The 14703-nt window shown below is 36.7% G+C and overlaps 1 long non-coding RNA gene across 3 annotated transcripts; it reads right to left on the reverse strand.

Moving 5' to 3' along the window:
• Nucleotides 1–5638: 5638 nt before the first annotated feature.
• On the reverse strand, nucleotides 5639–8387 carry LOC149401310 (uncharacterized). 3 transcript variants are annotated; one of them, XR_016296722.1, is made up of 5 exons: nucleotides 8223–8387; nucleotides 7997–8074; nucleotides 7755–7923; nucleotides 7223–7342; nucleotides 5639–6480 (listed from the first exon to the last, which is right to left on the reverse strand). It is a non-coding gene; the product is annotated as an uncharacterized LOC149401310 (long non-coding RNA). The 3 variants fall into 3 exon arrangements; XR_016296720.1 differs by lacking the exon at nucleotides 7997–8074; XR_016296721.1 differs by having other exon boundaries at nucleotides 7755–8074.
• Between the last annotated feature and the right edge of the window lie 6316 nt (nucleotides 8388–14703).

A 14703-nucleotide genomic window follows, 5' to 3' on the forward strand; every position in this document is an offset into this window, starting at 1 on the left:
AATTCAGTACCTTCGGAAGATACCTAGAAGAACTATAGAGTCCCCAACTCTCAATGCCTCATAACCAGACATCATTGATTCTTCTAACAATCATACTGAGGTCAATAGTCCTTTGACCCTAAGATTGCGAATATGTCGTTTTAAGCAAACTACGAAGAGTTTGTTCATGCAAATCTACATTTGTCTCTTCGTAAGTTGTTAAGTTTGTTTATGGACTAAAAGACTAAGGTTTTATCATAAAGCTTCAAACAAAGAAAGAATGAATGAACGTTTCAACTTTATTAATGAATAGATAGGCAATTACAAGCAAGAGTCTTCATGAGACTTTATTACATCAAATGTACAAAATAAAGACTACAACTCTTCTTGTGGGCACCATTGACAACATCTTGCATTAGTGGAGAGTGAGTGGCGAAAAGCATTATGGTCTTCGATTTACATTCATCTCATTATCATTTGAGCATTTTACATTAGAAGAGGTGAACGAACATATTCAGTTGACCTCTCCCTCTTTCGGGACATATTTCATACACGGGGATTTTGATCGGGAACGTGTTGCAAAAGGCCATTTAGTCAATCTATTTTTTGATAATATCCTACCGTTGACCCTAGCCTAACATTACAAGACAACAAAGCCCTATTGATTTCCTCGGTAGGTGTCTTGCATTAGTGGAGAGTGAGTGGCGAAAAGCATTATGGCCTTCGATTTACATTCATCTCATTATCATTTGAGCATTTTACATTAGAAGAGGTGAACGAACATATTGAGTTGACCTCTCCCTCTTTCGGGACATATTTCACACACGGGGATTTTGATCGGGAACGTGTTGCAAAAGGCCATTTAGTCAATCTATTTTTTTTTTGTTTCATATGATGATTGACTTGGATTCGGATTTTTTTGTAGGTTGAGGCATTTAACTAACACTACTTGACATTGTTGCTAAACTTTATGATCACCATTCATTTTTAGTGTAACTTCTTTGGTGTGTTTATTTTACTGTCTAGGTTTTTGTGTTGCTTGAGGACAAGTAACAGTTCAAGTTTGGGGGTATTTGATGAGTGCGTTTTATACGTACAAATCGCTCGTTCCCGGACTTGAATCGAAGAAAATCCTTAAGTGTTTTTGATATAATTTTTTTATTTGTTATTATAGGTTTTCATGATCTAAAAGTGTTTTGAGGGCAATAGAGCAACTTTGAGATGATTTGAACATTTTTCGAATGAGTTAGAGCTAATCAAGAAACATGGCGTCTTCTTCTGCATGGTTTGAGATTTTTAAGTGACGATTCTGTTTAAATTATTTCCATCATTGGATAGAGCTATCTCTTATCTTTCCAACGCATATTTATTTGCGAAAATCGGACATCGGAGCAAGACGATACGGCCGATACAAAAACAGTGCGCGCGTCCGAAAGCATCCTCGCGCCTCGAGGAAAAAAGTGCGCGCCGCGAGGATTTCTAGACTACTATTGCACGTCGCGAGCATTTGACACGCGCGCCGCGTGTTCTTTCGGGTTTTGACGGACTTTCTTTCCATTTTTTATGTTTTTGGGCTATTTGAACCATTCCAAAGGTCCAATATGCTCCGAAAATCACCCATTGACCTATATATTCGACTTTAACCTCTCAAAAACACATCTTCCCTTTTGTTTAAGTTTATCTTTTATTGTTTGGTTGTTCTTGAGAGCTTTTGAAAGAGGAAAATGGTGTTCTTCAACGGAATTGACAACCCGACGAGTTCTCTTTGTCCGAATTCATTCGTTCTTCTTTCTTCTCTTCTTTTATTTATTTTATTTCTCTAAATTATTGTTGAACATCAATTTTATTTAATATGAATTCTATTTTGGTTTCAATCTTTATTTTATTTCTTTTAATTATTCTGCTATGTATAGCATTGATTATGAACACCATTAGAGGCTAAGTTTCTTATGGGGTTGCGATGTAGCTGGGATTGATAATGGTCGGGGGGTTCGTTATGGTTAGATAATTATTGTTTGCTTCATTATTATGGATTGCTTGATATGAATTGTTCCTTATGCTTTCTAATGCTTGATCACCATTAGAGTTGTTATCTAGGATTGTTTAGCTACTCGAGAGAGAGTAAATAATCGTGGTTTTGTTCATGTCTTCATAGTTGATCCTAAGTTAGTAGAAAATCTAGGCAATTTATGTAATCATTTGAACTCTTGTATCATTGCGTGTGATTGTTTTAATAGGATTAGATGCCGAGAGGATAATAATCCGTCAATTACATAGGTTTGCTAGAACACTCGAGAGAGGCTAGTGAATAATTTTGATAGAGTGAGATTAGCATCCATAGGAGTAGATTTTGTTGTTCAAAACCGAAACCTCCAATCTAGTTAGTTCCGGTGAAATCATGACCCCTACTTTCTCTTCTTGCAAACTCGTATTTAATTCTCTACTTTAGTTTTATTATAACTTTTATTACAAACATCTTCTTAATTTTACTTGGAATTAATTAGCATCAAGTTTTAGGAAATCGATGTTTCACTAGTCTCTGTGTGTACGATACTCGAATTTTACATTCTATATTACTTGAGCGACACACGTACGCTTGCGTGCGCGAGTTATTTTCGCAACACCCTCGCAGCACGTCTCTCTTCTTTCCTCGGGAACTCGAGCAACCACAAAAGTTTCTATCACTAAAATCACTCGAGAAAGAAAGGAATTAGTGTGTCGGCACTTTTAAACACGACGACTCGAGAACAAGTCTCATAGTCGAAGAGCTAAAAACACTAGGTCAAATGTGGACCTAGGTGCCAAAACAAAAACGAAAGAAAACTGGAGAGAGAATGAGAGATAGGCGACTAATATTCTAGAGAGAGAAGCTCTCAACCTCTAAAACTTTGGAATTAATCAAATGAGAAGAATGAGGGCCCTATTTATAGGAGAGGTTTTACCTTCATAAAGGTAGTTTCCTTTTCTATCGAATATCTCATATTCATGAGCAAATATTCCTTATTTCTCTTTCTCATTTGGGCGGCCAAGAGAGCTTCTAGAAGGCTTGGATTTGTTTCCTCTTTTGCTTCCCTCTAGCTTGTTGGCCGAATTCCATCTTTCCTTATAAAGGAAATTTGTTTCATCTTTTTCTTTTGGCAAGTATCTTCATACATCAATGCACAAAATAATCTCTCTTTTCTTTGGGTGTTGGGTGGCCAAGAGCATCTAGAAAGGCCTTCTAGATTTTTCTTCACTTATTCATGACAACATAAGAAAAGCCCATTAAGAATTTTCAAGTAAAATTCCATGAAATGAAATTAATCCACAAGGACCAATAAACTTGTTATGGCCGAGTGATTTAAGTCATCATATGACCTTGTCAAAAAATTTATTGACATCATTTCATCTTATGTCCAAAAAGATAAAAATACCCTTTTGACAATTTTCGTAAAACTCGTCTCGTTCTTGTTTTGACTTAGCTTCTAGTTTAACTATTCCTACTCGATATTATTTGTGACAGTGACCTCATGGATCCGAATGAACAAAGCTTGAGCTAAAATACTTGGACTCAAAAGTTCACAAACCTTTTCCAAGTTTAGCTTAATGTCAACTGACTCCACTAAAGAGTTGACACTGAGAATCTCTCGGTTCAAATGAATTTATTTTCTACTCAAGAATTCAACTAATTGTGATGAGTGGATCTACTGAATATTATCTATGTTTACCCTTCATGAATATCATCAGCTAGTCGGGATTTACAAAATTATCATTTTACCATTCTAGCTGTTATTTCCTCAACTCCTTTGTCGTTTGTGAATAAGTTAGAAACAACGTATTGACGAGGAGCTAACAAGTCACATTGTTTCATCCAAAAGAGTCAAGACTCAATTTGGACACTGGCCAGTTCATTTATTCACATTCCAAGGAACAAAGCATGATGTGATATACATTGCATTTCAGCAACCTTGTACATGAATTCCATATCTATGATCTTCACAACTTAGTACTTCACCAATAGGTCCTTCTCAGAATCAAATAGTGAGTCTGAATTCTGACTTTCTCAAATAAGAATATGTAAGCTGTGAAATGGCATGTCTCATTTCAGGATTAAGGTAAGCATGATGCAATTCATACGTAGTGACTTCGAGACATAAGAGGTTAAATGGTTTGTTCTTATTTTGTATCTAGAAGTGCACTGGTCAATTCAATACCTTCAGAAGATACCTAGAAGAACTATAGAGTCTCCAACTCTCAATGTCCCATAACCAGACATCATAGATTCTCCTAACAATCGTACTGAGGTCAATATTCATTTGACCCTTAGATTGTGAATATATCTTCATGTGTTGTTAGGTTTGTTTATGGACTAAAGACTAAGGTTTTATCATAAAGCTTCACACAAGGAATAATGAATGAACGTTTCAACTTTTTATTAATGAATAAGCAATTACAAGCAAGAGTCTTCGTCAGACTTTAGTACATCAAATGTACAAAAGTAAAGACTACAACTCTTCTTGTGGGCACCATTGACAACGGGTAGATACCTACGTACTTGTTATATCAGTGGACACTTATCTATAAAGATCAATTTAAAAAAATAATATTTTGATAGATTCGAGAGATTCAGTCATGGAATTTTAGTGGAATATACCAAAATTTGATTAAACGAAAAAAAGAGAGGTAATAGTTCTCGCTCACGTTCATATAGGTTTGAATTATTATGTCCATAATCACTGAGACGGCTCTAGTGAGTTAGAATACTCTTGTAATGTATATGTGAATTTGACTACACACCCACAACTTGGTAGCAAAATCTGGCGACAACTTGGTAGCAAAATCTGTCGCATTCGTAATAAAGTACTATACGAATAAGTTATTAAATGTTAAGTGACTTCGAAAATATCATTAGATTTAAATGGACTTGTAAAAAGCGATTTAAATTAGCCCACAAACAATGGCAGAGCCAGAAACTTAATGGGGTACACAATTTTTTTAGGAAAAATTGTACAAAATAATCATTATTTAAAACTAACTGATTAGCAAAATAACCAAAATTTCAAATTGTCAGTTAAGTAGTTAAAGTTACGTTGTCAAATATTTTTTGACACCAAGATTAAATTTTTTTGAAAATTATTATTAGTATTTTATCACTTCTCCCAAGATTAATTTTGTTTTTTTAAAATATATTACTGCACATTTTAGTCATTCTTCTAATTTTAGGCAAATCTTGAATATTTTGCAAATCCTTAACGTTAAATCGACTATTTAGTCAAATAACTTTTTTTATAGCAAAACTAAAGGTACAAATTATATAATATAATAATCCAATTCAATAAAATATAACAATTTTAAGAAGTGTTAAAAAATATAAAAAAAATATATTGGATAATAACTTCATTATCAAAGCAATAATTAGAGGCATAATCTATTATTTTTAAAAGACAATATGTAAAAAATAAACAATTTTAAACTTTCATTAAATTATAGGTATTTAGAGATTTGGTGTGAATAGTAGTGGAGTTATAAATGCTAATAAGAATCACTTTTGTAATGCTAAAGACATTTTATAATTATAAAAAAAAATGGATAAATTCGTAGATAAGAATGAGAAAAATTGGAAGAAAAAAAAATTATAAGTATTTAGAAGCATATAATTCATATCAAGACAAGTGTTACATTGTAGATATTTAAGAGCATATAGTTGTCGTAGATATATTTGTAGGTATTTGAAAGAAAAAAAAAATGAATGTAAAATAAAAAATAAAGAAAAATAAACAAAATTGCTAAAGGCGGATTTTGAACACTACAATCATTTACATCGTATGAGTTTTTTAAACATGAATAAATAAAGGCGAAAAGTGTTGATAATGGGATACGAAAATGTCACCAAGCCATTGAAGTGCCAGTTGAGCTATTAAAACTCTATGTCAATGTCAGCATACTTATTATATTTATTAAATCTAAATATATTTAAATTTTTAATAATTATTATTTACTCCTACTAATTTTTTCTTAGTCCAGAACCATTGGTGATCCATGCACCCACTGGTCCCCACGTGGCTTCACCCCTGCCCACAAGTCCAATAAAACTTGTGGCAGGCGTGTATATTATAGTACACGGACATTAGATTTGTCTGATTAAAAACTCAATAAGATTGAAGCTTTTCTCAAGCAGAGTAACGGAGTAGACATTTCGCACCTGTTTACCCATTACCCGATCCGTTAATTTTTAAATACATAATACATATTATATATTCACTCATTTAAACAAATAATATATTAAAAATAAGTTACAATAATAGATACATATATAGTACTAACATATTTCAAATTGTTGCCACTGTCAAAATTAGTTTATATAATATATATATATATATATATATATATATATATATATATATATAGTAGAGGATCCACGTGCTACGCATGTGGTGGACATTGTCAAATTGATTTAATAAAAACAACAAAAAATTGTGGCTGATGATATATATTTTCTTTCTATGTGATGTCTCCTTCCGGCTGCATTAATAATCAAACAAAATATATCAATATTTTGATGAACAACTGATGAATTTAGTGATAAATAATTCAACATTTTATTTTAAAAAAAGTAATATTTGTACTATTATTATTACTAAAAGAAATCTATATATATATATATATATATTGGAAACGTATACGCATATTTTATGTCAGTTGCTGTGTTTATTATACCATTTAATTAAACTCATAACAATATAACAAAATAATTATGGAAATCTAAAAAACCTTAGTAGCACAAATAAATGGTCAAGATGTCTACTCAGGCAATATTCAAAACTAAACCCAAAACACCATCACAATATATAGAACATAAATTATTGAAAATGAAGAAAAGACAATAGATAAAAATACATTTTACTATCATTGTAATTATCGCTCGTAGTAATATAACATGGGAAATAATTTATAATTATAAATTAATTACTGATTTATTTTGGTATGAAAAGTAGTAAGGTTTTTGAGGTAGTAAATTCATATTCAAATAATAACTAAATATGTCACGGCATTGTGACTAAAATTATTTATGGGGAAATATCTATATTTATATAGTAGCTGTAGTATATATTTTATTAGTAATTTGTGCAATACCTATATTTATATAGTAGCTATAGTCTGTATTTTATTAGTAATTTGTGCAGTCGAAGCAAAGTAGTAATAAACAGAAGAAAATATATAATCTGGGGCAACGTATTATAATTAAAGAATTTAAATTACTCACATGTGTAAGAGTTGATATCTTGAAGCAACCAGTAATTATTGTAAGAGCAACTATCAAACTTAAGATCACTCGTGATATGTGAAGCAAACGATACCGTAAAACCAAATTCGATCTATCACTCTGAAAACAAATTAGTAACAGAAAGTTATACATGACAATTAAGAAAACACAACAATACATAAGAATACATGAAAAATTAAAGTTTATAGTTATTTTAATTGATACAACTAAAGTAGGATCAAATTGGCATGGTTTTAGAGACAAAGTTACCCATGACAGTGTGTGGGTGTGATATTAAGTTTAATTTCTAGTTTGTGGTAATTAATTTCCCTTTTGCAATGCATATTAATATTCAGCAATAAATTAAAACGTTTAGATATGACGTTGTATTTTTTCGTTTCGAGTACAAATACATGTAACGATTATAACATTTAAAATATTATAAGTATTAAAAATTATATACAAATGTAGATTATGTAGAATAAACTTCTGAATAGAATGAAAAGTATTTGAAAATAGGGATGATGCATACTTTGATGATTCTAGCGTAGCTATGACTACAGAGTTGTTGTGTTGCTTGATTTGATTTTCTTTACTCAAATGAATGGTAGAGTTTTTCCTCGGGAGAGATTCTTAATATTTGTTACAGAAGCTTATGGAGAACAGCAAGATATAAGAACATATACCACCGCGCTGTGTCCCTACAATCAAAACCATAGAAAAATTTAAAGTAAACATTTCGAATCGATAATTTGTATTGATAATAATTTATACCTTATTTTTTGTAGTTTTTTGTTTGTATAAGAGATCGGTATTGATAACTTTGAAAGGAGATGTAGCTTATTCAAGATTCTACGTTGTCAACCATTGTATAATCAGATCACAAAATTAAATAAATAAATTTAGTATACAAAACACGCAAAAGTATTTTTGACGTAGTAACAGATAGTAATATGGGAAACAAAAATTTTGGTATTAGTTTCAGAGAAGAAGAGTTTACCTGAGAATGTGATGTCCAAGTTTTCGTTGACGTCAGGTTTGCAGAACTTGATATATCGAGTGTTTTTTTGTTTAGGGAAATATATCGAGTGTTAGAAGTAAAGTAAGAAAACGATTATGGAAGAGGATGATATATATGAGTGGTTCGATTTTTTTTTTGTGTGTGTGTTTTTACTGATGCGGTCGACGGTTTAAATAGTGAGTAGCTCAATATCGTATAATGTCAGCAATAATAGGTGAAAAAAATATATTTGCTTGTGTAGTTGTATCCTCAAGGACATGTGTAAGCCAAATAATTTTGTATAATTATGTCGTGTCAACTCTTTACTTAAAGCTGGGGCATAAATTTTTTTCTTGTTCTTGTAAAATTAGGTGACGCATAAGTTGCATAAATATTGTATGGATTATGTGTAGTTGATATATATGAGGTATTCCTTTGATAATATTATTAGTACACGTATATCTCACTGTTGTATTTGAATATTGGTGTATTGCAATTCCATGTGATACCCACGTGGATGAATGCATATTTGACACATAGAGCAAGGATAAAAAAGTGTACCCAAAATATCCGAATTCTTTTATTCAAGATAGAGCATTTATTACCAAAATTTTTAGGGACTTAATAGGAAATCAACTTCTGCTTTTTGAAGTCGGTTCGTAAAACATTTGCCTAAATATTACGTGAATACACAGGTGATTAAAGCATGCATGTTGATGAGATGCTTGCTTAACATTCACGCATATATGAGTAGGTATATATATATATATATATATATATATATATATATATATATATATATAGTTATATGATTTACACTATATATAGTTTATATTAACATATCAGGTTACAACTTACAATACATAGTTTACAATAAATATATATATTTGAATACTGTTTTTTTTGTTACGGGTAAATGAGTATACTCGACCCGATACCCATTCTTCGACCGAGTAAACGGGTAACGGGGTAACATTCTTTGCCCGTTTACCCGGCGGGTATACTCATTGCCCAACCCATTTTAAAAATCGGATAAACGGGTACGGGTAATGGGTAAACGGGTACGGATAACGAAATAGGTGTACCCGGTCTTACCCGTACCCGTTGTCATTCATATACAAGTATAGGACTTTGGGTTTGAGAAAGCTAAGAAATTGCCTTCTTCCACACTTGAAATTTTCGGCCAGTCCATCCCCTAGCGCCTTGGACATTTTTCTCTCTTCTCTGAGTTGAGAAATTCATTCAACCCACTTCCCAAAGAAAGAAATAATTATTCGGACTCATCGTTGGCATAATTAGTGAAGCAAAGAGCTGGTCCATGTCTTAGTTCTATCTCATTGGAAGAAAAGGCTTGGAAATTTTGGTGTTGATTCAACCCGAGGAGCACGAAGACTGTCAATCGGCGTGAAAATTCAAGTAGAGGGATACTATGTAAGTCTTCTGATCTCGTTATTTGTTTATGTTTTATGGTTGTTTTGTTAGCCGTATTTTCATCTAGATTAGTTAGGTTTCTCGAGAGCTAAAACGATAATAAAAACGTAAATGTGTTTTTTTTTTAATTAAAATAGTTTATTTGAATTCAACTTTCCGCAGTAAGCAGAAAAATGGTTTTTTGTATTTTTTCTGTTACAAGCTTCATGAATTCGTACAAAAATTTTCAAATAATTTTTGAATAATAAGGAAAAGTAAAAATCCGTTCCAATAAGGATTGTTTTTGCCTTTCTCACCATTTCCATTACCAACACAATACAACATCAACAAAGTTGTCCTCAATTTTTAAATGCAAATGTCACATGTCTTTTCAAATATCTCTTACCTTGCTAAAAAAAAAAGCTCAAATAGCGGATTTAGCCATTTTAAAGTTTGGGTTTGACAAAATAGCTCGACTTTCTAATGTTGGGACAAAATAGTCAAAATTTGACAAAATCCCCAAAAATGCCCACACATAAATACGCATTGTTGTTGTTCTCCTCGGAAGCCAAATCGATGAGTCTTTGATGTCGAAGGTCATCACTTCCTCCTCCTTCAAACTCGTGTCCATGGGGGCTCCAGCGCGGAATTGACGTCGCGGATTCGGAATCGGCTTTCTACGGCATGGCTAGGGTTTGGCCAAAGTCCAGAGATGTGGTCGCGGTCTGGAATCGAACACGAAGGAGCTTTGAATCCATCGCCGCCATCTCTGTCATCCTTGTCCTTTGGAGATTGTTGAGATCGATCGTTTCTGATGCGGGGAAGCTAATTTCATCGTTGATCGTCATCACTACCACCATCTACTTCTTCTTCTTCTTCTTCTTCTTCTTCTTCTTCTTCTTCTTCTTCTTCTTCTTTTTCTGCTTTATCGAACAATGGATTAAATGTTTTGAAAACATGATTAAATTTTTTGACATCTTCTTCGTCTTCGTCTTCTTCTTTTTCTACTTCTGGTTTATCGAAAAATGAATTAATTTTTCGAAAACAAGATTAAACTTTTTGACAAATTTTTTTTTTCTTCTGGTTAATCGAAGTGTAGATTAATAAAGAAAGTGCAGTGGATTAAAATTTTGAAAACTTAGATTAGTTATTTTGAAAATAAACACGGGTATATTAGTAATTTTACATTATATGTGGTTTAAATGCATCAACTTGTGAAACGTTGACCATTTTGCTAAATACAAAATTTGAACTGACTAGTTCATACAAAAAATCCCAAATAAAAAAATCTCAAGTAGTAGATTTAGATGAACGCCCAGGTGCTAAAAGATGGGGTGCTCTTGTACAAAAAATGAAAAGCCAATAAATTGGTGTAAAGCTCTAAACAGAATAACGTATAAAAGAGTAATTTTAGAACCCAAAATAATAATAAATTATTTCCTTAAAAAATTGATAATTTAACTATTATTTTATTTGTCGTCATGTAAATGACTACTTTATTTATTTATCTCAAATAAAAATCTTAGAAAATGAATTTATGTATTTATCAACTCAGGACTTTCTACACTCACTAGGGTCTTTATTCTCTCACTCAGTTTATTAAAGCTAATATGTCAGTAATTTTCATTTCCACCATGTGGAGTATATACGAGCATCTCCAACGCCTAAACTAAATTTGGTCTAATTTTCAAACTAAATTTAGTATAACTTTTTTTTTTTTGAGAGAAAGAGGTCTGATCTCATTAAACGGAAGAAGAGGACAGAATGTCCTTCTGAATACAAGCTTCTAGCCACACAGGGCTTACCAGACACGAGAAATCGCCATCTAGGCGAGTAAGACGAGTTTTTGCGATACAATTTGCAGCCTCATTACAAACCCGAGGCGCCCAAAAACAGGAAATAGAAAGAGAATCAAGAAGAGCCAAAATCCCTTGGATCAGGGAGCCTTGAAGACTCCGACTATTCCGACTCCCAATAAGCTGCGTGGCCCGCAGACAGTCTGACTCAACCACAGCGACTCGCAACCCGTTGGAGTGCACAAACCGCAACCCCTCTGCAATGGCTCTACACTCCGCAGTAAGAGCAGAGTCAACCTCCTCCAGCAGTACGCCCGTCACGCCAACCACCTCGCCGAAGTGGTCTCGAACAACTCCCCCCAGCGCCGCGCGCTTAGTAGCCTTGTCCCAAGCCGCGTCTACGTTCAATTTCAGCGTCCCCTCCCTCGGCCGAGCCCAGGAGTCCCGGCGCGACTCTGATGGCGAGTTCCCCGTAGTCAGCCTCTAGGCATGTTCCTTGAAGCTCGTTAACCAGCTAGCCACCTCGGTTACCCATGCCTCCGGAGGTCTGACTTGGCCATCGAAAAGGCGCCGATTACGGTCAGACCATGAAGCCCAAACCAATCCACAAAACAGCTCCAAGTCCGTCACAGATAAGCACTCCGAGGCACGTCTACAAATCTCCTGGAATGGTAATGAAGTTGTCTTCTCGGCCCATCTACACAGCAGCGATGATCGCCAAATCGCTTGGACTTGCTCGCAACTCCACGTCGCATGGAGAGCATTCTCCGGGAGTTCTCCACAGAAGCTGCAGAAGGGCAGGCATGGAACGCCTCGTTGCCGGAGGTTCGCACAAGTTGGGAGGGTGTCGTACCAACACCTCCATATGAGGTGTTTGATTTTCGGTGGAATTGACAAACCCCAAAGTTTCCCCCACCACGAGGCGTGTGATGTTGACGAGGAAGACGGCCCCTGAACTCCTTCCAGCCGTGCGAGCCGGTACCCCGAGCGAACCGAGTACACTCCATTTTCCTCGTAATGCTAAAAAGGCGATCAACCTCGGTGCCTACCCCAAGAGGGATCTTCATCACCGCCTCCACATCATAAGGGACCATAATCGCTTCAAGAAGTTCGCGATTCCACGAACCACCTTCCACAAAATCAGCCACCCGCCAGGGAAAATCATCGTCGGGTGCCGTAGAGAGCAAGGAGAGTGCACCATTCCTTGGCAACCAAGGAGTAGTAAAGGCCCGCACATTACCTTCTCCAATTTGCCACCTAATACCTTTGCGAAGCAACTCCAATCCCCAACAAAGGCTCTTACAAAGATATGAGTAGTGGCCCTTACTTTCGAGATCAAGCACCGACGTGAGCGGAAAATATTTAGCCTTGAGCACACGCGCCATTAAGCATTGTGGGTGTTGAATCATTCGCCACACTTGGCATCCAATAAGAGCCCGGTTAAAGTCGCCTAGGTCCTTGAAACCCAAGCCCCCTTCCTTCTTCGGACGGGTAAGAAAATCCCATCGCTTCCAATGGATCTTCTGCTTGTCCTCCGAACCTCCCCACCAAAATCGAGCGATCAGCCCATGAAGCTCGTCAATAAGCGTAGAAGGAAGTTTGAAGAGACTCATCGTATAAGTCGGAATTGCTTGGACAACCGCCTTCACCAAGACCTCTCTTCCCCCGGCCGAGAACATTCGCGCTCTCCACGACCGAAGTTGTTTTTGGACCCGGTGCGAGATGTTGCTAAAGATCTGGAGTTTTTGTCTCCCAGTTCGAACCGGCATACCCAAATAACTTTCCATCTCCGTCGTGTAGGCAATGCCAAGGGCGTCTGAGATGCTTGCCGCTTCCTCCCCCGAAATATTACGAGAGCAACAAAACGCCGATTTCTCAAAGTTAACGAGCTGACCCGTACCCTTTTCGTAAATAGCCAAGATGGTACGGAAGGCGGAGTAGCATTTCGTATCCGTGCTGCAAAAAAGCAGACTATCGTCGGCAAAAAGGAGGTGTGTAATGACAGGGGCACCCGGGCTGCAAGAGAACCCCGTCCATAAGCCTAGCCTTTCTTGTCCGCGGATGAGCGCCGAAAGCCCTTCCGCACACAAGAGGAATAGATAAGGCGATAAGGGGCAGCCTTGGCGCAAGCCCCGGCTCGGCTTGATGGAGCTTCCCACCCTCCCATTGATGACGATTGAGAAGACCGGAGTCGAAATACAATCAAGCACAACCGCCACAAGCTTGGGTCCAAATCCAACTCTCCTCAACATAGCCTCTACAAAACCCCACTCCACCCGATCGTATGCTTTACTCATGTCCAACTTAAGAGCAAGAACCCCGGCTTTCCCTTTAGTTTTCATCTTTATCGAATGGAGGCGCTCGTATGCAATGGCAACGTTATCCGAAATAAGACGCCCGGGGACAAAGGCACTTTGGGCTTCGGATATGATCAGAGGAAGAACCCCTTTAATTCTATTCGCCACCACCTTCGTCACAAGCTTGAGGAGCACGTTGCATAAACTGATGGGACGGTAGTCTCCCACTCGGCACGGATTCTTCACCTTCGGGATTAGAACAATATTAGTCGCGTTCCACTTTTTCGCACTCTCCCCCCGGTTCAAGATCTCAAGGCACTCCCTACGAACCGCCGGACCTACTACCTCCCAATTCCTTTGAAAGAAAAGGGCATGGAATCCATCGGGGCCCGGGGCCTTGCGCGGCCCCATCGCCTTAAGGGCCCGATCGACATCCTCGTCCAAGAAATCTTCGTCCAACATCTCCTTGTACCCCTCTGGAAACCGGGCCACATCTCCCTCAGTTATCACACGGAAGTCCCCTTCTGACGCACCATTGGAAGCGAAGACTTCCTCGAAATACTTCTCGAACACAGCCCTCACTTCCCCTTCAGTACTAACCCAAGCCCCAGAATCCGTGAGAATACCTTTCAGAGAGTTCCGACTTTTCCTTCTCGAGGCTCTCCCATGGAAATAGGTTGAGTTTTTATCCCCGCCCTTGAGCCAATCAACCCGGGCTCGCTGCTGCCAATAGTGCTCTTGGACGAGGATGAGAGACTCAAGGTCTTTGCCAATTCTCCTCGCCTCCCTGCAATTGTAGCTGGAACGTACCTCAGAGTTGAGCCTTTCGAGTCGGCTGGAAAACTCTCGAATTCGCTGCGCGCAATGACCAAACGAGACCCGAGCCCATTCACGCAGTACCTGTCACGCCTCGGGAAAAGTGAGGCGTGATTAGAATATAAAAAGAAACACTAATAAACTTTATATAACTAACCCACG

Source organism: Urtica dioica, chromosome 4 (genome assembly GCF_054948205.1).
Source record: "Urtica dioica subsp. dioica isolate 48M chromosome 4, U.dioica_male_clone48M_v1_H2, whole genome shotgun sequence".
Classification (NCBI taxonomy): Eukaryota; Viridiplantae; Streptophyta; class Magnoliopsida; order Rosales; family Urticaceae; genus Urtica; species Urtica dioica.